Source organism: Cebus imitator, unplaced genomic scaffold (genome assembly GCF_001604975.1).
Source record: "Cebus imitator isolate Cc_AM_T3 unplaced genomic scaffold, Cebus_imitator-1.0 Scaffold70, whole genome shotgun sequence".
Classification (NCBI taxonomy): Eukaryota; Metazoa; Chordata; class Mammalia; order Primates; family Cebidae; genus Cebus; species Cebus imitator.
In genome coordinates, this window is record NW_016107385.1 from 5,107,308 (window position 1) to 5,134,151 (window position 26,844).

Below are 26,844 nucleotides of genomic sequence, written 5' to 3' on the forward strand. Positions count from 1 at the left end.
GCATTTAATCCTCTGGCAACACATTAGAAAGGCTTTCAGCTTTAAACCGAGAACTGCCACACTGCAGCTTTGCTCATGAAATTATTTACTCGTGCCTTGGTTTATAAAGTCCTTTTTTATAAGCTTTCTACCAGCTAATAATGGGCTGGAGCACTTATGTTCTCAGCCTGACAGATTCCACATTTATGAGCCTGGAAGGCTGATGCCTGGCACAGAGTTGCTGTCTGGAGGGAGTTGTGCCGTCTGGCTGAGCAGGTTTCAGTGTCAGGAAACTGCAGGGACCACAGGCTGGGGCACCACTGTGACCAGAGAGATGACACATGGGGAGGTTTGGAGGGAGGAAAGTGAGATGGAGCACTCAGAGGCTTCTGGCAACTATGGCCCAGATGTCTAGGGTGGACTGTGCAAAAAAGGAGAAGAGAACTCACAGGACATGGGATAAATCCCTCTGCCAACCAAATATGAGTGATCATTAATTAGTGTCAACGACAGGGCTGACTCCTCTTCTGTGAATATGAAAAAGAGTAAGGAGAGGATATTGGTTTGCTGTGCAAATTTAAAGTATAAGCAGATTGCAAAGAAAATAATATCTACTTAAGAGACAAAATGGACTTGAAGCACTTTTATATATGTATATTTATTTACATGCAACTTATCTCTAAGGAAGGTAAGGCTACAGTGGGGATAAAACTTATTATAGACCACTCTAATTGTCATTAAAGTAGGATAGTTCATAATCGTGATTAGTAACTTTCTTACTTGGTAAATTCCTGCTGTTACGAATTAGCATGATAGCACATAATCTCTCTCAGTACTTATTACAGTTAAAAATTTTAGAGAGAGAGAGAGAGAGAGAGAGAGAGAGAGAGAGAGAGAGAGAGTGTGTGTGTGTGTGTGTCTGCACGCGCTCCATGAGGACTCCATGAGAAACTAGTTATTTTCCCCCATGAGATAGTACCTACAAAGAACCTAGCATTTCCTACTGGAAAAATACTGTGAATGCAATACAATTAAATATCTTCCTTAAATATTTTAATTCAGACTTTCCATTAAATATTAGTTACAATGAATGACAGCAAAAAGTGCAGCAAATCACCAAAATAATAACAGTAACAACTTACGGAAAGGAAAAAAATCACATTCTGGTAAGATATTGACAACCATGGACAATGTTAACATCTCTTTGCTTTTATTAATGTTAAAATGATTTTTAAAAATAGTCAATCTCAAAACTCCCTACAAGAACAGTTACATAAATGTAAATACCCTAACATATTATCCAATGAGCTATGTTTCACAAGAATTAAAGCAGTTTTAAACTCCTTGATCTTTTTGCCGAAGAAAATACATTGTTTTTCTCTTCCTGAATCTTTCTGTGCAAATAAACCACCTTTCCATCAGCGAATGCCTCCATTCTCCTTGGGTCGTTTTGCTTCAGCCCACTGGCCTTTCTGCTCTTTGATCAACCTCCGCCTGGTCCCACCTCAGAGCATTTGCACTGTCCCCACTTTGCAGAGCTGGTCTCTTCTCTTCATCCGGTCCCTCCAGAGAGGCTTCTGTTGACCACTCCAATGCTATAAATGCCTACTTACTTCCTAGCACATTACCTTGATTTATTTGCTTTCTGGCACTTATCCTCATCTAAAAGTATCTTACTTGTGGACTCATTTGTTTGTAGACCTGCCTATTTCAGTGCTCCCTTACAAGAATGCAAGGTCCTTCAGAGCAGGGGACCACATCTGCCTTGTCATGTTCACAGCCTCAGTTCCTAGCATGGTACCTGGTATGTAGTAGACATTCACTAAATTTCAGTGAATGAATGGATGAACAGAAAAACAGATGAGAGAGTATATGAATCATCTTTGCTATATAATATCAAAACAGCTTGATGATATATTCTTGATGGGGTGAGATAAGAATGTGTAAAGCTGGCTATTAAAAGTATCCAGCTGTTTAGGAACTTATTACCTCAGGTTAGCATTTGCAGTGTACATGCATTTCTTTATTTGGTTCCCACCACTATCCCATAAGTACATGAGGAAAGGACATGGCAGGATCACTTGTGTTTTTACAGATGAGGAAACTGAGTTCAGAGAGGTTATTTTCCCAAGCCATGCATGTAAGAGGCAACCAGACTAGGTCTCCAGACCAGCCTTTTATAGCTTCGCTCTTCCCTGCTACCCCAGCCAGTGTTTGTTTTATTTCCAAACAAATCATTCCTTATTTATTTATTCTTTCAACTAACCTAGACTGAGCATTTATGATCGTAAAGGACTCTCTCAGATGCTATGCATACATAAAGACATGCAGACAACAACGTTTTTCTCTGGAAAAACAAAGTGCTCAAATGACTCAGGACCTAAATATATTTGAGCTAAGGGTCTAATTAGCAGAAAAACCTCAATGTTACAAAGGTAGGAAGCCTGTCTTGTGTAATAATGGGATGGGCCTCCAGGAAAATGACATTGTAGCTCTCCCTGCAAAAGTGGATAGAATTTCAATAGGGGAAAAGAAGAGAGAGGACTAAGAAGGAATGAAATGAAACAAGGAAACAGCTTGTTTTCAAAATCTTAGTATGGAGTTAATTCGAAGAAGTGTTCGAATAGAAGAGGAACATTGGAGATAGGACTAAAATGGATGTTAAATGACTATTGCTATTTTGTGCCGTTAACATATCAGAACGGGTTCTTTTGACCCTTGCAAAATGCTAAAGCAATTGCCATAGAAATACAGCAGTCAAATGCCATAGAGGAAACTAGGCATCACAGCTGGTGGCAGGGCCAAGAAAATGTATCTAAATGCCTCAAGGTTCAAAATTTTCTAATTAAGAGATGTTTATGGTCAAATTTATTAATGTTTAAAGTTTGAAATTAATATTGACAGTTTGAAATCTTTAATGCTTAAAGTTGAAATTTAATGAATTAAATGCTTGGCAAGAAATATCTACTTACGGTTGAATACAATATTTGCACCCAGAGAACATTAATTTAACTTTCATGAAAGTAAAAAGTTAGAAAAATATTTAAATTTGCTTGGAAAAATGTAATAAAAAGGAATATTTCTGTGATTACCATTTAGTAAGACCTCATGGCTATATATCTAAATAGATTCATAGATATATAGAGGCATGAATAAATTATGAGCAAGTAATATTAGTGATAATAATTATCTTAAAAACAATGGTGATGATTGTTCAGCTTCTTGAACAGCTAATACATACCAGTTAACTTTTTTTTTAAATTGTACTTTAGGTTCTGGGGTACATGTGCAGATCATGTAGGATTGTTGCATAGGCACATACATGGCAAGGTGGTTTGCTGCCTTCATTTCCCCATCACCTATATCTGGTATTTCTCCCCTCATGATCCCTCCCCACACTCCCAATCCCCCACTGTCCCTTCCCTAGCCCCCAACTACTGACCGCAGTGTGTGATGCTCCCTTCCCTGTGTCCACGTGTTCTAACTGTTCAACACCCGCCTATGAGTGATAACATGCAGTGTTTGGTTTTCTGTTCTTCTGCCAGTTTGCTGAGAATGATGGTTTCCAGATTCATCCATGTCCCTATGAAGGACATGAACTCATTTTTTATGGCTACATAGTATTCCATGATGTATATGTGCCACATTTTCTTTATCCAGCCTGTCGATGATGGACGTTAGGTTGGTTCCAGGTCTTTGCTATTGTAAACAGTGCCACAATGAACATATGTGTGCATGTGTCTTTATAACAATTTATAATTCTTTGGGTATATACCCAGTAATGGGATTGCTGGGTCAAATGGAATTTCTATTTCTAGGTCCTTGAGGAATTGCCACACCGTCTTCCACAATGGTTGAACTAATTTACACTCCCACCAACAGTGTAAAAGTGTTCCTATTTCTCCACATCCTCTCCAGCATCTGTTGCCTCCAGATTTTTTAATGATCACCGTTCTAACTGGCATGAGATGGTATCTCAATGTGGTTTTGATTTGCATTTCTCTAATGACCAGTGATGATGAGCATTTTTTCATGTGTGTTGGCCTCATCAATGTCTTCTTTTGTAAAGTGTCTGTTCATATCCTTTTCCCACTTTTGAATGGGTTCGTTTGTTTTTTCTTGTAAATCTGTTTTAGTTCTTTGTGGATTCTGGATATTAGCCCTTTGTCAGATGGGTAGATTGCAAAAAATTTTTCCCATTCTGTTGGTTGCTGGTTCACTCTAATGGTTGTTTCCTTTGCTGTACAGAAGCTCTGGAGTTTAATTAGATCCCATTTGTCTATTTTGGCTTTTGTTGCCATTGCTTTCAGTGTTTTAGTCATGAAGTCCTTGCCTATGCCTATGTCCTGAATGGTTTTGCCTAGGTTTTCTTCTAGGGTTTTTATGGTGTTAGGCTTTATGTTTAGATCTTTAATCCATCTGGAGTTAATTTTAGTGTAAAGTGTCAGGAAGGGGTCCAGTTTCTGCTTTCTGCACATGGCTAGCCAGTTTTCCCAACACCATTTATTAAACAGGGAGTCCTTTCCCCATTGCTTGTTTTTGTCAGGTTTGTCAAAGATCAGATGGTTGTAGGTGTGTGGTGTTGCTTCTGAGGCCTCTGTTCTGTTCCATTTGTCTATGTCTCTGTTTTGGTACCAGTACCATGCTGTTTTGATTACTGTGGCCTTACAGTATAGTTTGAAGTCAGGTAGTGTGATGCCTCCAGCTTTGTTCTTTTTGCTTAGGATTGTTTTGGCTATGTGGACTCTCTTTTGGTTCCATATGAAGTTTGAAGTAGTTTTTTCCAGTTCTGTGAAGAAGGTCATTGGTAGCTTGATGAGGATAGCATTGAAACTATAAATTACTTTGGGCAGTATGGCCATTTTCACAATGCTGATTCTTCCCAATCATGAGCATGGAATGTTTTTCCATCTGTTTGTGTTCTCTCTTATTTAACTGAGCAGTGTTTGTAGTTCTCCTTGAAGAGGTCATTCACATCCTTAGTTAGTTGTATTCCTAGGTATTTTATTCTCTTTGTAGCAATTATAAATGGGAGTTCACTTTTGATTTGGCTCTCTATTTGTCTATTACTGGTGTATAGAAATGCTTGTGATTTCTGCACATTGATTTTGTATCCTGAGACTTTGCTGAAGTTGCTTAAAAGTTTAAGGAGATTTTGGGCTGAGATGATGGGGTCGTCTAAATATACAATCATGTCATCTGTAAATAGAGACAACTTGGCTTCCTCTTTTCCTAATTGAATACCCTTTATTTCTTTCTCTTGCCTGATTGCTCTGGCTAGAACTTCCAATACTATATTGAATAGGAGTTGTGAAAGAGGGCATCCTTGTCTTGTGCCAGATTTCAAAGGGAATGCTTCCAGTTTTTGCCCATTCAACATGATATTGGTTGTGGGTTTGTTGTAAATAGCTTTTATTATTTTGTGATACGTACCATCAATACCTAGTTTATTGGGGGTTTTTAGCATAAAGGGCTGTTGAATTTTGTCGAAGGACCACTTAACTTATACACATTATTTCTAATGCTCACAAAGACTCCGCAGGTTAGATAATACCTTATTTTATAGGTGAAAAACTGAGGCTTATTGGGATGAAGAAATTTACCAAAAATCACTTCAATGGTAAATGGAGACACTGAGCTTGGATGCATATTTAACTCACCACATTCTTTTTTGCCTACTATGCTGCCTCTGCAATACTGTGAAGCATCTAATTGTCTTAGTAAGGCTTTCTTCTATTTGTCTAGAATAATGGTTCATAAATATTATAACATACAAATAAAAAAGCTCAAATAATGTACCATTTAGTGAATGGAACTTAAGAGCTCTAACAAAAGATTTAAAGAAAATACTGTGATTCAATATAAAGCTTGTGTAAGTAAGCAAACAAAGGGATTTAAAACGTCATTCTCAGCTGATGGGAGATTTGATAGTTATTTATACCTGGCTCTGGTATAAATGAGAAAATAGATATCCAATTGTATTATGATTTAATTATTTTTATTCAACTATTATCACCACTATAAAAGCAACAGTTTCAATTTGAGCAAACCAAGATGAATAAATTACTCAATAGTTGTCATTAGTAGAGGAAAAGATCTTAACTGATGTATTATTAAATGACAAAATAGCAAGTCTGAAAAATTTAACAAGGAGTATAACTGTTTCTTCCTGAAGATTCTTCACAATAGAGAATCAACTCTGTAATCTTCACTGCAATTAGCTTTAGGACACCTTTAAAACCTAAAACGAATATTTTGTGGGTAGTATAATTCATTTTGATAAAGCCTCCTTCATTCAGATGTTATTTGGATACTAACCAGGCAGGACCTTCCTGGGAGGCAATGTGGTCTGGTTGTTAAGAAGACAGACTTGAGCTCCCATTCATCCCCATCAGTTGCTAGCTGCCCTAGCACGCAGTAGATAACTGTCTAAGCCTTGTTTTTTTCATCTGTGTGAAAATGATAACAATAGAATCTACCCCAATGGAATTGCTGTAAGGATCGTGGAAGAGAATACAAGTGAAACTCTTATTTCAGTGCTTGGCCAGAATGATTTTTCAATAAACATTTGTGGTTGCTCTTTTCACTATGAAAAAGCAGAATGATATAGCAGAAAGCATATGAGATTTGGATTCGGACAGAGCTTGGATTGGATTAACAAGGCCCCATTCAGTTACTTAACTATTTATGGAGCTAAGCCAATGGGGAACTGTTGTCCAGGAATGGAATCTTAGAAAGGCTGAACTCTTTCTTGGAGGGGGAGAAGAGTAAAACCAGGATGGATCTTGGAAAAGGGAGGTAGATTTTTTTTTATAGGAAAGACATGATAATGTGCAAGTTATCATACTAAATCTTCAACCCTGACCAAAATATTCCATTTTTTTCTTTTTTCTTTATTTTTGCGTTGGGGGGAAAGAGTCTGGTTCTGTCACCAGGCGCCAGGCTGGAGTGCAGTGGCATGATCTCAGCTCACTGCAACCTCTGCCCCCTGGGTTCAAGCACTTCTCCTGCCTCAGCCTCCCTAGTAGCTGGGACTACAGGCGCACGCCACCACATCCAGCTAATTTTTGTATTTTTTTAGTAGAGATGGGGTTTCACCATGTTGGCCATGTTCGTCTCGAACTCCTGGTCTCAAGTGATTTGCCCATCTCAGCCTCCCAAAGTGCTGGGATTACAGGCATGAGCCAGCGCGCCTGGCCAATATTCCATTTTTGAACAGAAATAAAAAGATCTTCCAAAAGCAACATACAGCAGGAAGCTGGCAGAAAAAAATCTTTTGGAAACATGTAGCTAGAATGCACCATTAAGAATTACATTCAGTTGTATGAATCACTGGTTCTATGAACATGCTCCACAAGCTTAGAAAGAATGCAGGTCAAAAATTTGTGCCAGTCCTCAAGTCCCAACTCCCAAGTCTGAGACTATCTGAAGAAAGAAAGATAAATACCTACACACATCGTGGGTTACATCACAGGACGGGGATCCTGCACTGAGGAAACCCATAATTTTCACAGTGGATTGCAACAGCATACCTGCTTTTTTCTTCAGAGGAAGATGCTATCTTTATTAGACTAGATTAGAAGCATGCCTACCCTTTCCTCAAAAGGGAGATCGTTCCTTCAGACTTATCTCTAAACACATATTCATGAAAAGACAGTATCTCTGCTATGGGTAGGCAGTGTCTTTGCTCACAAGACATGCAGAAACATGAGAGACCCATGGAAAATTGTCACCCACCAATGTAACAAGACAATATATACAAAAGCTTCTCAAATCATCCTTTTGGGAAAGAAAATGCCATTCAAAACAACAATAACAATAAAAAACTCTTACAATTGTGCAACCTGTATATCAAGGCTTCATTTTCCCCACCATGACTTCTCATTGTCTGAAGTGAGGCTGATCACTGCAGGAGCCAGCACCAACAATTGACTGAATGTCAGCTTCCCCAAGCCAGAGAATGCCCCTTCTGATCTGCCAGATGGTTTGGGGCCTGATACTCTACATCCTCACAGCTGTCTCGGTCATGTTCCTTGGAGTGGGTGAGTGATACCTTGAATAATGAAAAATGATTGGTAATTTCTTTCACCTGAACCCTGTTCTCTATCAACACAGTGTGAAGAATCAGAAGACTGCTTATTTCCAACCCACTCAACAACTGAGCCATTATAGTGGAAAAAGCATTACAGTTCTGACTGGGAGTTTCCATGGGAAACCCTGGCTTGTAGGATCCCAGAGAGATGGCAGCAGGAACTATGAAGAGGTGGCAGATCTCGCAACCTGCCCTGCTGCTCCTGGCTTGGAAGTGGAAGGTTGCCAGACAAGGAGGATCTGTGGCTAAACTGTCCTACGGGATTCCTCTTTCTAAGCCCTGCGCTTTTTCAAGGGGCCTCCTTCCCTTGTTACATTCCGCAGCCCATCTCTTCAGGATCCATTCTTACAACAGCATCAGATACAAAAAAAATTTTACCTCTGTGGTTTTAGGCAATTTCTGAAGGGAGAAGACTTGATACTTAAGTCTATTCTAATGGAGAAATAAGTCACTTAGCAAACATTTGCATAGCATTTGCCATGTGCCAGGCACTGTACTAAGTGCTTGACATATATTTACCCATTTCGTCCAGACCTCCTCACATTATAAATTAGGAAATGTGGATATATTAACTTGTCTAAGGTCACACAAATAAGTGGCGGAGCTAGGATTTAAATCCAGGCAGTCCAGTGACAGAATCTGGGCTCTTAGCCACTACCCAAGAGAGCTTGTGGGAGAAGAGAATGTTACCCCCATAGACAGCTGGCTCCACCCTATCAGCTGAACATAATAATACTTATTGATAAATTAGTGGCTTTTTGATGTGTAGTAGGGAGCAAAACTGAGTTATTTTAGGCTAGATGAAAGCTAACCCCAGCTGAAAGACAGATAGTCAGCTACACTTTCAGCACGTAGATAAGGCAACAAAAGTCACCCATCTAAAATGATTAGCACAAAGATCTCTTAAAAATAAACAATTAATAAGGAAAGGCTGAGTTTTATTTTTTCAAACGTTTAAAACCACATCCCCTGAAACAATGACAAATGACATCTCCATCAAGTGCACGGTAATTGAAGCTCAGAGCTCATAAGTCATCGTTAAGAGGCCAAAATGGCATCTTGCACCTGGCACATTTCCTTCTGAAGGGACAGCTGCAGGGCATCTGTCCTTCCTGTTTCAAAGGCAGGACACCCCTCATCTCTCAGAAATTATTTGAAAAGAGCTATCCTAGACTCAGGGTTCAGGGACAATCACATGGCACTAACATCATCTCACTCTGGAGAATCAGACTTACCAATTCCCAATTGTATTTCCTTGTTTTCCTGGAATGATTATTTGAAACCTTTCTCTGCCACCTTTACACTGTGGTCATCAACATCTGGAACTGAAAAGTAACTTAAGGAAAGTAATCAAAAGCTGTGTTGTTAATACTTATGTAATCATAGCATATATGTAGCTTGCAACCCCCTCAAACTGTTTACTGTCTATAAAATTACAGTTTTTAGTTTCATTTATCATTTATGGTCTATTCTGCATTTATCTGGCAAGAGATGAAGAACCTTGTGATTGTCCAGACCCCACCATCACTTTCTTCACACACACACACACACACACACACACACACACACACAAATCACAGAAATCGGGCCAGGTGTGGTGGCTCACACCTGTAATCCCAGCACCTTGGGAGGCTGAGGCCAGCGGATCACTTGGGGTCCGGAGTTGGAAACTGGCCAAAATGGTAAAACCCTGTCTCTACTAAAAATATAGAATTAGCCAGGCATGATGGCCTGTGCCTGTAATCCCAGCTACTTGGGAGGCTGAAGCAGGAGAACTGCTTGAACCTGGGTTGGAGTGAGCCAAGATCATACCTCAGCACTCCAGTAGGCGACATGGTGAGACTCTGTCTCAAAAAAGTAAAAATTAAAATAAGACCAGGTACGGTAGCTCATGCATGTAACCCCAGCACTTTGGGAGGCACAGATCAGCGGATCACCTGAGATCAAGAATTCAAGACCAACCTGGCCAACGTCATGAAAACCTGACTCTACAAAAATATAAAAATTAGCCAGGCATGATGGTGGGTACCTATAATCCCAGCTACTCAGGAGACGGGGCCAGGAGAATCACTTGAACCTGGGAGGCAGAGGTTGCAGTAAGCCAAGATCATGCCGTTGCACGCCAGCCTGAGCAACAAGAGTGAAACTCCATCTCAAATAAATAAATAAATTTAAATAAAATTACCAAAATCAAAGGGGCCTTATAGATAATTCAGTTTCCACTGCTCATGAGGTCCTTAGATATTTTTATATCTTGTTGATCATTACATTAGTTAGGGCACTTAGTTGCAAGCAACAGAACTTCATCTCAAACTAGGATAAGCAAAAGGGAGAATAATCACTACAGAGATATAGATACAGAGACATAGCCAGGCATCAGAACCAGATGGAACTGGAGTTCAAGCTCTGTCCGGAGTCTTGCTGCCTCTCTCCTCCACTCTAGCTACTTCACTGTGCTTGGCTCTCCTTCCTTCTCAACCCACTTCCTTGACTTCCTCAGATGAATTCCAAAGATCCCAAGGAATAGACACCGACCTAGTCTAGTTCAGATGCCCATCTTTGACAAAATTACCCACAGACCAGGAACTGGTCACATGGTGACTGCTTCCACAGCAATAGAGTTAAGATGAAAATTCCCAGAAAATGAATTTAGGACGATATTCCGTATAAATATAAATACACATACTCCTCAATCAGTTGAGTTGCCTTCTCTGCTTCATCTCTCATCCCATGGTTTGCAGATGAATAATATAAATATATTTAGAAACTCATTTTATAATGTATTTGTTTATGATTATTATTTGTGGAGAGGCCTTTTAGGTAGTTTAACAACTACATAATTGCATTTAATCTTCATGATAGCTTCAGAATGGGGGGAAGGTAGTATTAGCTCCATTGTACAGACCCAAAAACCAAGTCTCAGACAGGCAGAGTGGATAAGAGCCCAAATCTAGTAACTAAGAATTGAAAAGGAGGAAGATGAGCATGAGCACATGAAAGAGGAGTGCAGGGGTAGAGGGAAATGAATGAAGTCTCAACCCTGAGCTTGAAGAGAAGAAAAGTGCATGTGGAGATGAAACAGAAGTTCAAGATACCAAAATCTATTTACTCCAGAGAAAGAGAGAACTGGGCTGATTTTAAGAACCTGAAGGCAAGGCCAGCTTATAGAATTTAAGGGTACTTGTCAAAGTTTCCAGCCCCCAATATCAAAGCAATATTCAGTTATTCCACTGTTATTTATAATTCACTGCATGGCATGGAGGTCTACAGGTATATTTTAGAAAATCTATATAATTATTACCATCAAAATTAAAAGTTGGAAGTCAAGACTATGTTTATCTTTGTATACTTTTGGATTATAGAATAATTAAGCATGTTAACGCAAAAAGGATGCATAAGCCATACACTGCTCACTTTGATGCCATTCCAGGGCACCTTTGCACTGTAGGCCACTTGTCTTGGAGATGCCTGTACCTCCCCAACAGCAAAGTTCTGTCACCGCTAGAGGAGGTGAAACTGGGGCAAGGACCATGATGGACCAAAGGCCACTCCAATCCCCGGGTAGCCATGTGCTTCTTGGTGGCTGTCCCTGGGCATTCCAACAGAGCAAGAATTCCCAATATCCATTAGACAATTCACCAAAAAGGGCAGAGGGGAGACTAAGAATCCAGTTTAACTGGCCAGGCACGGTGGTTCATGCCTGTAATCCCAGCACTTTGGGAGGCTAAGGCAGGTGAGTTGCCTGAGGTCATGAGTTTGAGACCAGCCTGGCCAACATAATGAAACCCCATATCTACTAAAAATACAAAAAAATTAGCTGGGCATGGTGGCGGATGCCTGTAATCCCAGCTACTCAGGAGGCTGAGGCAGGAGAATTGCTTGAACATGGGAGCCGGAGGTTGCAGTGAGCCAAAATCACGTCATTGCACTCTAGCCTGGGTGACAGAGCAAAACTCTGTCTCAAAAAAAAAAAAAAAAAAAGAATCCAGTTCAACCATACTACTGGCCAATATCTCATTTATAGCAGCAACCTTGGAAGGTAGATATTTTCATTTCCACTTTCTAGATAAAAAGTCTGAAGCTTGGAACAGTTAAATTACGTGGGCAAGGTCACCAAGGAAGCACACAGAGGCAGATCTGCCCAACTCCACAGCCATGTTCTGTCCACACCACAGGCTCTCTCTGAGGGACTGTGTCTCCACCAGCAGGACAGCCCTCCCTCAGCCTCACCTGTTCCCACTCAGCCTGTTCTCAGCTGGAGGAGTGAAAGAGGGTCTTCTCAGGCCTCCTCCTTCCTATTCTCAGTGGCAGAGAGCAAATTAGAAAGTAGAGGCAGAATACTCTAGAAAATTACTTTTTCTGAGGCCAACCCTCTGCTCTCAGTCTTACATTAACATTTCCTATTCCTAAAGCCTTAAACAGGCCGACCCCTCCCTTCAGACCCTGTGCCCTGATTTACAGTACTTGCTATTCCCCTCACTTCCTCTCTTCCCCGGTATGTGTCTCATCCCTTTTTCAGCCTGAACCTGTTTCTCTGCCCCACCACACCTTACCCCAGCCTCCCGTGATGATGAAATAGACGCGACCACAGATGAGTGGTACCAACCATAGTGTTTCTCACTTACCATCCCACCCCCTCCACTTCAGTGTCTATGCCTTCCTCCCCTTCATGATTCTCTCTCATGTATTTTGTCCTTTCTTTTCTTTAATTTAGCTCTTTCCATCCTTTCCCCATTTTATTGCTCCAATAACATTCGTGTTGTGCTGATTCTGGGGCTTGCTTTCAGCCTCCTTCACCCCCTCATCCCTGTGTCCAAGGCAAACCCACCCAAACCCACACAGCCAACAGCACAGGGTGACCCGCACACACTCGGGTTGTAATTTACGCTCTTTCTCCAGCCCATAGTACTATCTCCACCTTGCCACAGCCCTGCCCACATGAAGGCTGGTGCCTGCAATGCTCTGTGAGGATAAACAACAGTGACAAAAGAAAAAGTGGAACAGAGTACATAAATATTTATACATCCAAAAAAAATCCAGAAACACATATGTGTATTTTTTAAATCAACTTTAAAAATTAAAGAACATGTTGAATATCATGAGACTCTGTTTCTAAATGCTTGTGTCCTCTATAAAGAAATTAAAAAGATTAAAATTACAAAGCAACTAAGGAAACTATCTTCTTCCCTGAGAATTGTGGGCTTTTTTATTCTTTCCTCCCCAAAAAATAAGAATAAAAATCTAGCAATTCGAATTCTCCAGGAGTTTCCTTTTTGAACAGGTTTCTTTCTTATAAATTATTTCTATAGACATGTGGTTCTCCTGAAATCAATGTCCAAGTAGAAAACAAGTACAATATTCAGAAGCAGCAGCGGTGTGGGATAGGACAGGGAATCTGACTTCACAGATAAAGCTCTGGTTCAGTGAAGACTGCACTAGGAAAGATATCCCCATTTTAAGTAGAGTCAGTACATAAAAAATTTAGATTTTCCAAGTAAATGAATTATTTGGTCATACCTCAACTTACAAAGATTTCATCAAAAAAAAAATCTTTAAAAGTCTGCTAACCTCAAAGAGTTAAAGAAGTACTCAATTTATCATATATTCATTTGCACACAACTTCTCTGGACTGAAACAACTCCTGTGAAAGAAGTATACCTATGAGCAAAATGTGAATTAAGAAACCCAAAGCACTGATTCATATGAGATAGAAAGAAAAAAATTGTTAGCTGCTTGGAAAAACTCACAAAAAATTTCAGCCTTGTAGATAGTGGAATTTAAAGGGTGTTGATCAACATTCCCAGGCTTCAAATTATCCATCACATCACCATTTATTTTATCATTATTTCTCTTTAGCCTGGAGTCCTCAGGACGTCTGCCCAGTAAGCACATTCCTTAATTCCTTGGTTTCTACCTTTTTTAATGTTACAAAACCCTTTAAGATTCTGATTTAAAATCTCTCCTAAAATATTCCCTCCTGCCAGAAATACACGAAACTTTGTGAATTTTTTTAAGAGGTGGGTCAGTCCACCTGCCTTAAGTAAGTTCATAATAATCAATTAGCAGGGAACTGGCAGCAAGCTGAGAACAAATATCAAACAGAAGACAGGCCCTAAATTCATGGCATCGAATAAGAGGAAAGAATTCAATGAATCAGCTCCTTTAATGCTACAGACTACCATCCCGAGCTGGAAGAACTTGTCCTGAAAGTTCTGAAGATTGTGATTTTGGGGGATGAAGGTAGCAGGAGTTGAGAGCTGTCTTAGGAAAAACTTCAACAACATTGAAGTGAGTGGAGATCAATGCCTTGAAAATCCTTTAGAACAAAATTCTGCCATCTTGTTACGATTTCTTAAACCATACATTCTCAGACAGTGAATATCTAAGATGTGGCCAGAGCTATTTAGAAACACTTCAGAGCATGTGAGCATAATTTCATACTACATTATAAGAAATTCTTACAAAATTACATGATTCATCATCTGAACCCCAAGCCATTTTAAAACAGGAAAAATGCTCTGAAACTATAAGCGCTGATTATTTGGCTTTCTTGTAACAAAGGCTTCTGAAATTAAGAATATACTTTAAGACTACATTCATTGGCCAACATAGACAGTTTGCAATTTAAACAAGAGGAGTTTTGTCTCAAATGGCTGACTTGGCGAAGCATAACATTCTTTTCATCAATTTCTTTTTTACCCAGTGTTTTTCTGTCTTAAGGACATCAATGTCTCCTAAATTTTCTTTTAGGTTTTCTTCTCAGGGAATATACTTAAGCAATGTTAAGTCCCAAAAGCTATTCCTTGAAAACAAACTTTTTTATTAGCCAACAGGATACTGGAAAGCTGGTCCAATTTTAGACTTCAGCTCTATTATAAAGCAAAATATTCTTATTCTTGCTTTAAGCTAAGATCAGGATGCAGTGCTCGCGTGGGAAATCCAGAAGCCCTCCTGGCCAAGGACTCACAATACATGCAAGAAGGAACTAACTAGCCAAGATGGAACACATGTTTCAGAAAAGGGCAAAGGCATATTGTCCATTAATTCAGGGATATTCCAATGGAACTCAGACCATCCCAGGGATCCCCATCCTGTTTGGCTGAGTTCTGCGGCTCAGGAGGCCCAGCAGGCCTCTGCTGGTGGCCCCTTGGCAGACTAGGCAAAGTGCTGTGGCCCCAGTTGTTCCAGGCACTGGGATTCTCCTGCAGAGGAGGGGGCTCCCCACCTCTGTGTTACACTCTGCTGGATGGGTCCCTAACCAGTATGTCACTGAGCCCCAATTTGGCAGAGCACAATGGCCTGACTTTTACTTGCAGCTCTCTCTCTCCTCCAGGCCCAACTATGCTTCCAGGGGCTAAGCTATGCTTCAAGTTTCATAATAGCCCTAGGGCTAGACTCAGTCTTTCTCTTTCCCTCTGACAAGTGAGGCTTTGATAGAAAAGTCCTTCTCCCTAGGAATATTTCTCACAAGATCTCCTTAGCCCCTGCAAATAGGGCAACCCGTTGCTGTGAATACAAGTAAGCCTCAGCTGAGGTCCTCACTATACTAGGTGGCTACTCAAACACTCCCCTGGAGGTGACTGGACATTATCTATGAAATAAAATTATCTTAATTGGAGCAACAAGCATGTCTCATGTGATAAAGAACAAAGAAACTTTGCTTCAGGAGACAGAAGACCACCCAGACAAGCAAATAGGGAAAAGCAAGGAGAAAAGAAAAGGAAAAACCTAAGAAGGAAATATGAGGCAGTGGGCTTGTGCTAGTGCAGGGCTTCCCCGTGATGTTGCTGGCAAGGGTCAGCAGCAGCTTTTCATTCCTCACAATGATACGTTGGTCACCACCAGTGAGACCAAGACCCAGCCTCCACTCCAAAGCACTTTGCATGAAGCGTGCATAAATGTGCTGTGACCTGCTTGTGACCGTAATCCAGGAAAGCCAGGAGAGGAGTAATGACAGGGTAAAGAAAATTCATTATGCTATTTACCTCCTTAGGCTCAAAGCTCCAGCTATTGGATTTTGCTGATCATAACAGGCTGGTGTATGGTGTTGAGAATGGCTGCAGCCTGCCAGCGTTTGGACATTTCTGTGGGTTTAATTATTCTCTAGTAATAACTTCTCCCTATTTCTATGAAGAACAGATGAGCAACAATACTAGCCCAGGATCCTGTGTACCATGCAGGAGAGGTGCAGCTTTTCACAAACATGGTTTATGAATGTCATATCTACATTTTGGTATACTCACTGTAAAGCTGTAATACCAATAATAACGGTCTTTCCATTACAGATATTTAAATAAATGCTTTCCATGTGAAGCAGGAGTAATCGTTATCAATATTTGGGTGAACCCGAATGCTGGTGACAGCTCTAACAGCTGCATTCAGCCTTGGCTCAGTAACAAAACACAGAAAGCTCCCCAGTGAGAAACAAGGCAGGGTTTGATAAATTCCATTCAGCTCTTCAGTTACAGATTATTAAAAGATGAATTACAAAATTGGCACAATAATAGCCATGCACATTCTTTCTGGCCAGCATCATCCCCAAGGCTCTGATAATCACAGTGGAATCTTTAAATCAGAGGACAATTCAGGTCTAACTCAAACAGACAGTGTTTGTAAAGCTGCCATGCACCATTAGCACATGTACTTCCCTGAGCAATTGTTCAATTACTTACCACAGACAGCCACATGCTGTTGCTGACGGGACAAAGACAGCATGGGATGACATAAGGGTCTCAGTATCGACTTTTTCTGGTCCACAGAACAGGACTCAGGAGATGGAGGCAGGCAGACAATGCTTTCAAAATTTTTAAGGCCTTGGATTTAGGGCAGTGTCTTTCATGCTTTCCTCACCAGACAAAGGGTTTGACAGCATGTTCTTGCGGATTCCGGTTGGAATTCAGCAAAATATACGTAATCTATTAGGACACTGAGTATTTCCAGTACAATACACTAAATATCTGTTCCCTTTCAAATTGCTGTATTAGATTTCTCTGCAGAAATGAAACTAATTGTATCTGATTTTATATGCATGTATATCACACATACATATAGAGCATATACTTGTATATATCATACATGTATATTTAGAAAGAAAAAGAGAAACACATATATTTGTTTTAAGGAACTGTCTCATGAAATTCTGGGGGCTGGCAAGTCCAAAATCTGCAGAGCAGTCTGGTAGGCTAGCAATTCAATGAGAGTTGATGTTGTGATCTGGAGTCTGAAATCTGCAGGCCAGGGCAGCAGTGAGGAAACTCAGGCAGGGTTTTCTGTAGGAGACCAATATAAATATAGGTTCTCTCACCATCAGCCATAAAGTCCCAAAGTCTGGGCTGAGAGGTTGGACTGTGGTTTATTAGATATATGTGTAATAACTGGCCTTCAAAATTCAAAGAGAATTTCTGTCTGAACTCAGTTGTGACTATTCCCAAGTTAAGAAACTGTGGTCTGAAAAAGTTAACTGGAGAAATTGACTGTACTTTTTATAGAGAAAAAAAAGAACTTATTACATCCTAGACAAATCTCTCCTTTTTTCACCTAAAATGGTAAGGAAAATGAGGACAGAATTTTGATAAACACACAAAAAATTTATTATAAGAGTATTTGCACTCAAATCCTCATTTGTTGCTAATACTGAAGAATAAGGATAGTATCCATTTTATTCTCCACTGTATCCCAGTTTTTAGCAGAATTTTTGGCACATAGTAAATGCTCAATAAATATTTATTAAAAAATTGGGCTCCACAGATTGAAGGCATGGATAACATTTTTGTATATCCATCCAAAATTTAGGCAAATGAAATTCATTCCATTTGTCAATTACAGTTTAAGGAGATTATCTAGCAGGAGGCAGCTTTCTTGAAATAAGATTCCAGACAGAAATCCATCTGTCAACTAACGATACAGATATTAAGAACTAAGAAATCTCTAACAAAATTGCTAAGTCCAACCTCCTGCCTATGTAGAGAAGCAGCTGAAGTGCCATTATCTGCTCACACTGCAGGACAAGAGTCCTTCATCTCCTTCTGTTCTCCACCTTCGGAATCTGTTAGGAAAGCAGATCTTCCCACCATGAAGCAAACAGGTCCTCATACTGTTTAGACAATAGGACATCCTGCTGATCAAATTCTTCCCCCAGTATTCAAAATGTTTCTAGAAATATACACTATTTTCTTGATGTAAGTCCATAGTTCATGTAATGCAAACAGTGGAGTTAAAATAAACATAGTACAGTTTAAAACTCAATCTCTTGAATAATCATTTTTTTTTAATTCTTAATAATTGGACCAGAATTGAGCTGAAGCTTTTATCTTTAACATCTATGGCAAAAGAAGCTGTTTAAGCAAATATCTATTATAAATAGTACATATATTATATTAATATTTGACAGACCATATTAATCCTACCTGTGAGAACTAGATTTTTAAATACTTTTATAGTTAATAGTGGTTATTTGAACATAAAAGAATCCAGGCTTTTTAAAAAATGAGTCATGTATTTATTAAAGCATACATAACTAAATTTCTTCATCAATGTTTTGTTGTAACCTTCTAATGTTGTTTCTGTTAATGATATATTTTCTAAAAAGCTAATGTAGCTAGTTTTAAAATAGTCTACGATATTTCACTTTTATAGTAGTTTAACTTAATCTAAACTGGTGAGGTTTTGGAAATGTTGAAGAAAATGAGCATAAACAATACCTCATAAATTAAAAATATGAGATCTGAAAAAATAAATGTTGCCTCTAGCTCAAGGGGAAAAAAATGAAAAATTAAATGCTTCCTCCACCAAAACATACAACCCTTCACAAGCCTCTATTCATGTCCTTGTCCTTTAGCGTGACCAACACTTCAGGGTGGGAATAGTTGATTGATTGACACAATGGAGAGAAGGCAAAATAAAGAAAATATCTAGGTTTTTTTTTTCTTACTATCTGTATTCTGACACTTGTCTAGTTTATCAGCTGTTCACTTTATGGGATTTAAACCTTAAATTACAAAATTATAGAAAAGAAAACATGAGCCAGACTATGTCGCTGTCAGCAGAGACAGATGGGTTTCTATCTTGGTCTTAGATTCCCTAGAAAATATTTCCTATCATGCTATATAACACTTGTTTTACATATACTTATTACACCTCTTCCCTTCACAAACTCATACTTCTACTACTCTTCCAAAAATGTTTTGTTATTTGTGAGTTACATTGAAGACACCTGATCAGCCACCTCCAGAGTGACTCATTTCTAAAGTCACACTCTTGATAAGTGTTTATTATGTCACCTGCTGTCTGCCAACCACTGAAGCATATAAAAAAAATAATAATAAGGTAGCCCCCAGTCTAAGAAACTTATCTGTGAAGAAAACAGCCCCATAGCAAATCAAGTGAATGCTACTTTATCAGGCATACAAAAGAGGTGGGTACAAAGGAGGACCAGCCAACTCTCTCTGGGCACTGAAGAAGGCCATCTGGAAAAAACAACAGCTCATCTGGCTCTCTGAAAGATGAGGAGATATTCTTTGAGGGGGATAGGAGAGAAAGGCATTCCAGACAAGAATGGCCTCGCAGAAGCACGGGGAGGAGAAAACAGTGGGAAAATAATGAGTAGGTCATTATCATCAGCAAACAGTAGCGTGAGGAATGGGTAAATGCTGGAAAGGCAAACTAAAAACAAATCATGAAGGATTTTTTATGCCCAGAATAATTCTGATTCTTATTGTTTAGGCCAATGGCTTTTGATAGAGAAAAATAATGTTTAAGCCACAGAAGGCTTCAATAAATAGATTAAAAAATATGCCCCCTCTTCCTAGAAAACATACATTTCACATAGAATGCCCTTCCCAAACACATTCTCAGGTCTTTAGCCTCTCTACTACCCAAAAACACTATCCTTTGTTATTTCATGTTCCTTATATGTCCATCTGGAGTAGGATCCCCAAAGACTGGGATCCCCATTCAAACCTTGAAACAGAAAATTGAATATGAGCTGGAAAGTCCCAAGAGACTGGCTTCACAGCTCAGACTCCGCTTTTTCCTCCTTTCCATTCCTCAACTTCCCAATGCAATCTGTTTTTCCTACATTTCCCTATTCCTTCCTACAGCTATGACATGGAGAAGCCTTCAAATTTTGAAATAGCTTTTCTCTGAAACCTATTCTTCCGCCTTTCTTTCCAACTTTAGTTAGTAACAATCACCACCACCAATGCTTGTGGTGTGTTGCAGAGTGTGGTTGCTAACTTAAATATAGCTAGTGGCCCTTGACATTTTATCCAATCATCTAAGCCCATGAAAGAAATTTAAACAGATACTTGTGCTCTCCTGAGGGAATAACAAATCCTGGACATTCATTTGCAAGCCAAAAGGTAGATATTCTTCATGGTTCTTACCCCTGCTCAGCCTTATGGTGCTTCAAATATTAAAGGACTCTCAAGAAAATGTGCTAGCTGAAGCCCTGAGGCAGACGAGGCAAACCCATTCTTAGATTAAGTGTGGATATCTGTCAAATAAATCACTGCCCCTTCAGAGTAGGAAAAGTCCAATGTAGTCAATATGCCACCAAGAGACTTATTGGTCTCCTCAAGTGATAGTGTCTGTTTCTGGCAGTTGACATGTGCTGTGGCAGTGTAGATCTACTGTGGTAAGTGGGAGTCCTAACTGTTAAGCTCACAAATAACCTCATCCCTGACATCGTCATGACTCTATTCACCAGCCTTAGTTCTTAAAAACCAATGTTCTTAGTGCTGAAGTTGAGAAAACCTGGGCCAGAGCAATACACTTGGCCTCTCAGTTTCCACAACTGTATAATAGGGTCATTTAGTTTTTACACGTTGAGTTCTGTAAGTGCAATAATATCTCTGCCCCCGTGAAGGCTACACTTTTTAATGGGAGTAACGATATCACCTACTTCAGAGGGTTATGAAGCTTATAGGAGTTAATAAATATTAGGCACTTGGAACAGTACATAGCATATAGTAGGGCTCGATATAATTTAAGTTGTTCTTTTGAAGCAATTATGACAGCACTTATCACATAGTATATGCTCATTAAAATGCAATTGATATTACAATTAAACATAGATGAGTCAATATTTATTAGTCAAAAGTTTGCTCCCTGAGTACCATTTCTCTCCTATGCCTGCTGTTTGTTCTCAACTGTCACTGGGGACCTAGGGGTCTTCCATGGCTTCAGTCAGTTCACAGGGATAAGAAATCAGATAGAAAAATCAACTCAAGATGGAATAAAGACTTAATGGTAAGACCTGAAACTATATAAACACTAGAAGACAAACTAGGGAAAATTCTTTCAGATATTGGTCAAGGCAAAGAATTCATGACTAAAGCCTCAAAAGCATGGGCAACAAAAATCAAAATAGACAATAGAGACTTACTTCAGCTAACAAGCTTCTTTCTGCACAGCAAAAGAAATAATCAATGGAGTGAACAACTTGCAAAATGAGAGAAAATATTTGCAAATTATGCATCCAACAGAAGACTAATATCTAGAATTTATAAACTCAAACCACTCGACAAAAAAAAACACACAAATAATTCCATTAAAAATTGGGCAAAGGACATGAATAGATATTTTACAAAAGAAGACATACATATGGCCAACAGGCTTCTGAAAAAAAAAAAAGCTTATCATTAATCATCAAAGAAATGCAAATTGAAACCATAATAAGATATCCTACACCAGTCAGAATACCTATTATTAAAAAGACAAAAAATAACAGATGCTGGCGAAGATATAGAGAAAACTAAATACACTCTTAGTAGGAATGTAAATTAGTACAACATCAATGAAACAGTATGGCGATTTCTCAAAGAACTAAAAGTAGAATTATTCAATCCAGCAATCCCACTACTGGGTATCTACCCAAAAGAAAAGGAAGTATTATATCAAAAAGATACTTGCACTCATATGTCTATTGCAGCACTATTCACAATAGCAAAGATACAGAATCAACTTAAGTGCCATCAGCAGATGACTACATAAAGAAAATGTGGTATATATACACAATGAAGTACTATTCAGCCATAAACAGACCAAAATCATGTCTTTTGCAGTAACATGAATAGAACTGGAGGCCATTATCTGAAGTGAAGCAAGTCAGACACAGAAAGACAAATAGCACATGTTCTCACTTGTAAGTAGTAGCTAAATTATGTGTATGCACGGACATAGAGTATGGACTGATAGACAATGGAGACTCGGAACGGTGAGGGAGTAGAAAGGGAGATAATGAGAAATTACTTGATGGTACAATGTACATTATTTGAATGATGGATACCCTAAAAGCCCTGACTTTACCACTGCAATCTATGCATGAAACAAAACTATTCCTACACCCCATCAATGTATACAAATAAAAAATTAATATATTAATAAGCCTTTAAAAATCAGTTAGGAGGTCTAGGTAGGACCCTGTTTTTTTCTGAACAAGGAATGGTTTCCTAATAATCTCAAGTGGGAGCAAACAAAGGAAGATAAAGCTACACTAGGGAAAAAATTACTTGCAAAAGACAGCCTAACCCCATCTCAGACCTGAATTCCAAATTAATGATACTTCTCCAGAGAATTCAATGGAAAAAAGGGATAACAAAAGCAAAATCATTTCGCTCCTTTGCACAAACTTCCACCAAAAAGTACCAATGCCAGCCATCATTTTGTACCCGGAATTAGTCAGATGATTTTGTTTACACATTCTTGTTGAGGATTTGTTTTGCTTTGCAGGCACAGCTTTCCTTGGCTCATGACCAAGAGAGCCCTGAACATTTCATTCTGTGAACTCTTACTGATTCGAGGGCAAGGCTGACTAGAAAGGCAAATCATGCAGCCCAAAGAACAGAAACTTTGACTCCACGCAGAAAATCCAGATAACTCGCTAAATAGCTCTCTCCTAGATGGCTGGCTAGAGAATTTTAGAAGGATGAATTTCAAACTAAAAAGTTCAACTTACAGAGTTTTTATTTCTATCCCTTCTTCATTAAAAAAAAAATAGTACTTTTGGCAGATTTTCAACAAAGCTTATGATCGAACCTTAATGTTTTCATTTTAAAATCCAAGAATGAAATTGTGTCCCAAAACAAAAACTGTCCCTATTTGCTTCTCTTAATTCTAAAAAACCTTCCATCATATTTGAAATTAAAACATTCATCCTCATTATCTTTGCAATACAACTTTAATTTGTAAATGTCAGATGTCTAATCTCTGTCATCAGAAAAATTATCAGAATTTAGTCTTTGATGTTTTTCTTTAAAAAAAAAAAAAGTGTTGTTTTTTTTTTAAAACAACTAAATCCACCTTTTCTTGGAGGCCATTATCCCAGACCAAGTCTCCTTAAGGGATTCAGTTAGAGCTGCTCATATAATTTTTAATGCTTTGGATTATCTTCTAAAATTGCAAATTCTTGTGATAGATTTCTACCTTAGAATTAGCAGAGTAATTTCATAGATATAATTATGAGAACAGAGCTTAAATGGACCCTCACTTATCAAAAATGTTTGAAGACTTGCTTCTTTGACAAATGTTATGTTTTCTAAGATACAACAAAGTTACGTAGGCTATGTGTGGCTTGAAAAGAATATTATCTGTGTCCTCAATCCTCATGTTACTTTCTACATACCTCTGTTACAGTGCACATAGTGTGATATTTGTCTACATTAAGTCCCACTAGACTCTGAGCTCCCGGAGGACAGAGAGCGAGCCTCAGCCATCTTTGTTTTCCTAGGACCTAGCTCTCAGTTGGTATTCAAATATTTATTCTGTAAAAGATAATCATGTAATTTACTTCCTTTGTTACTTAAGCCAAACAAGGACTAGAGTTGAAAACTTATAAATAAGTTAAATATACATTCTTGTCTAGTAACAGTGTGAATATAAACAATCTCAGGAAAATATTTAAACCAGCTCTTAACAACCAGGATTCCTCAAAAGAATTAAGGCCTACGAAGAATGATTTGAGTAACTGTTTTCTCAAGTCTCTCAAGGATGATACATTCTAGATGCCTAGAAGAGAAATTAATTCATTACATATAATAGGTGCCTTAGGATGTTAGAGCTTAGTTATCTGGAAACGGTTGAGAAGGGCCGATATTGATTCTTACTGTACAAATCTAAACTATAAATATGAAAAAGACTTAAATCAGTTTTCAGTCTGACCTTAGGAAGGATTGTATCACATATTGATTAGCCCAGCCTATTAATGAATTGGTCAAATATTTAATGATTAGTCTGGTGTCTAACAGCCTAGGTAATCTAGAAAGTAGAGATTGAAACAAGGATTTAAGGTGCTGTCACTTTTGGGGGGAGATGTAAGCCCAGGGGAGCAAGAGAAAGAAGAAAAGAAAATGAGATGAGGTACAGTTGCACTGCAATATGGTACACTTTGCTACCTGCTCTCTTCTACCTTCCCTCATCCCCATGACCCAGAAACAGACTCAGCAGGTCACTCAGCAGGCATGTGTGCATGGTACGTGGGACTTCTCGAGAAGTGCTGTGTGGAGGAACTGCATTCCAGATAGTCCGTAGAAGAAAGAATGAAGAAGTCTATCTGCCCAGCTATCTCTCATCTCCCATTTCCTACTGGCCAAGGCTCACCCTGTGCGGAGCAAACACCCACTCCCTTCTTGGTTGCACCATCCAGCTTTTCAGGAGTCTCAAGACCCCAGATCTCACCCCTGGAAAGCAGTGTTTCACCCAAGCCCCAAAATAAAGGGGCAACAAGGAGGGTGGGGCACCAACCAAGAGAGAAGGGAAGTGGCAGTCATGGGAATCTAATATGCCACACAATGCTTGTGCTCTAGAGCAGCTCAATTAAACCTTATTCAGGGTGAAGAGCTTAGAATCCACTTTTTCCTTCAAGACCAGGGGTTGCTAAGGCATATACAGAGGAGAATTCCATTCTAATAAGGAAGGATCCTCCCAAGGCTCCCTGCCTTGCTTTGCATCTTCTAGGGAAATGGCTCTGGTCCAAGATACACACTCTGCTTTTACATTATCTTGGAGAGCTCTGGGCACTAGTCCAAGCTACTATTTTACCAAGTATCCCAAAAGCTAAATTGCTATTCCTGGGTACAGACGGAAGAGAGCACTTCAATGGATTGTTTAGCTTGGTTTGTTTTCAGCAGATCTTATCCAGCTTACTATTTGCACAGCCATTAAGGTCATTTGTGTCAAGATCTAACACTGTCATCCTTTCACCTGTATTTAGTCTCTTGGCTAACTCATCTACTATTGTTAATTATTCCAGCTAGCCCTATCCTAACTAGAAGAAGTAAGCCAGGCAAGAGTTAGTATGACCGGTCTCTTAAAATGAATAGATGACCACAACTCTTGAATTATCTCCTATAACCCGTTCTTTTACAATAAAATTGAACATGTAAGAACTAGAGGCTACACAAATGTCCAGGGAAATTCACTTTTCTTACATCACAAACTACATCCAACAAGTCTTTCCAGGATTTTGTCCACTCTGGAGATCATTGTACATATTATTCATCTATCCACTCTGTGGAACAAATCCACCTGGAAATCCTGCCACACATTTGAAAGGTTAAATGCTGACCGTCATCTTCCCAAGTCAAATCTTCCACCTAGACCCATGCAGACTTCATGAGATGTTGGTAGAGATCACCAAGCATGCGGAATTTTGCCAAGGGTTACAAGTGTTTGGGATTTACCAGCTAGTCTCTTTAATCTCCTGTTACAATGTTAAGAATCCCTAGAGCAATTATCTGCCTTGGAAAATTTAGATAAAGAAAATACTTAAGTGTATCAAATCCATTAGGCAAGAAAAGTTTAAGAACACTTAGTGTTTTCTGGTTAAAGCTAAATAAAGTGGAGTCATGCCACAAACTAAGGCCTCGAGGAAAAAGCTGCTGAATCCCTTGTGTAAAGGAGTAACTTCATCCCTGAGTTCTCGCTCAGTGAAGCCATTCTTTTTTTGGCACCAGGTTCTGCTTTTGATCCATTAGCCTTCATCCATTTGAAGGGTTCATGACATCATCTGTGCAGGCTCGCAGTACTGAAGGTTATATTTTGTAGAACACTCAGCCATGTTGACTCATTTATCAAAAGTAACTGGCCTCCATCTACACCCTGATTTAGTCTGAACAGTGCCTCAGAGTTCTGCAAGCACTATGAAGGCTGACTTATTAAATTTCTGTTGAAATCTCTGCTGGGATGAATGACTGATAGCCAATGCTTTCTCCCTTGACCCATTTTTTTCCAGTAGCCCCTCCTTCTACAACAGTAATTCTTTCTATTCGGCTCTACTGTACTCAAAAGTTTGTGTCCAACAAAAAGTATTGTGATGAGACAAACACAAAATATGGCCTTCAGTGTGAATCTTAACTGTAAAGCAAACTGCAACTTTGGTCTTAAGTGACTTATAGTCTCACAGACTACAGTAGAACTTATAGAAATCCAGTTGATAAAAACCAATAAAGTCATACTGATCATCAAAATACGGAAATACTTTTATACTTCGTTTTTTTTGTTTTGTTTTGTTGTTTTTTTTGAGACAGAATCTTACTTTGTTGCCCAGGCTGGAATGCAATGGCATGATTTCAGCTCACTGCAATCTCTGCCTCCCAGACTCAAGTGATCCTCCTGCCTGAGCCTCCCAAGTAGCTGGGACTACAGGCATGTGCCAGCACAGCTGGCTAATTTTTGTGTTTCTTTGTAGAGATGGGATTTCACCATGTTGCTCAGGCTGGTTGCTCAGGCTGAGCACAAGTGATCCTCCCACCTTGGCCTCCCAAAGTGCTGGGATT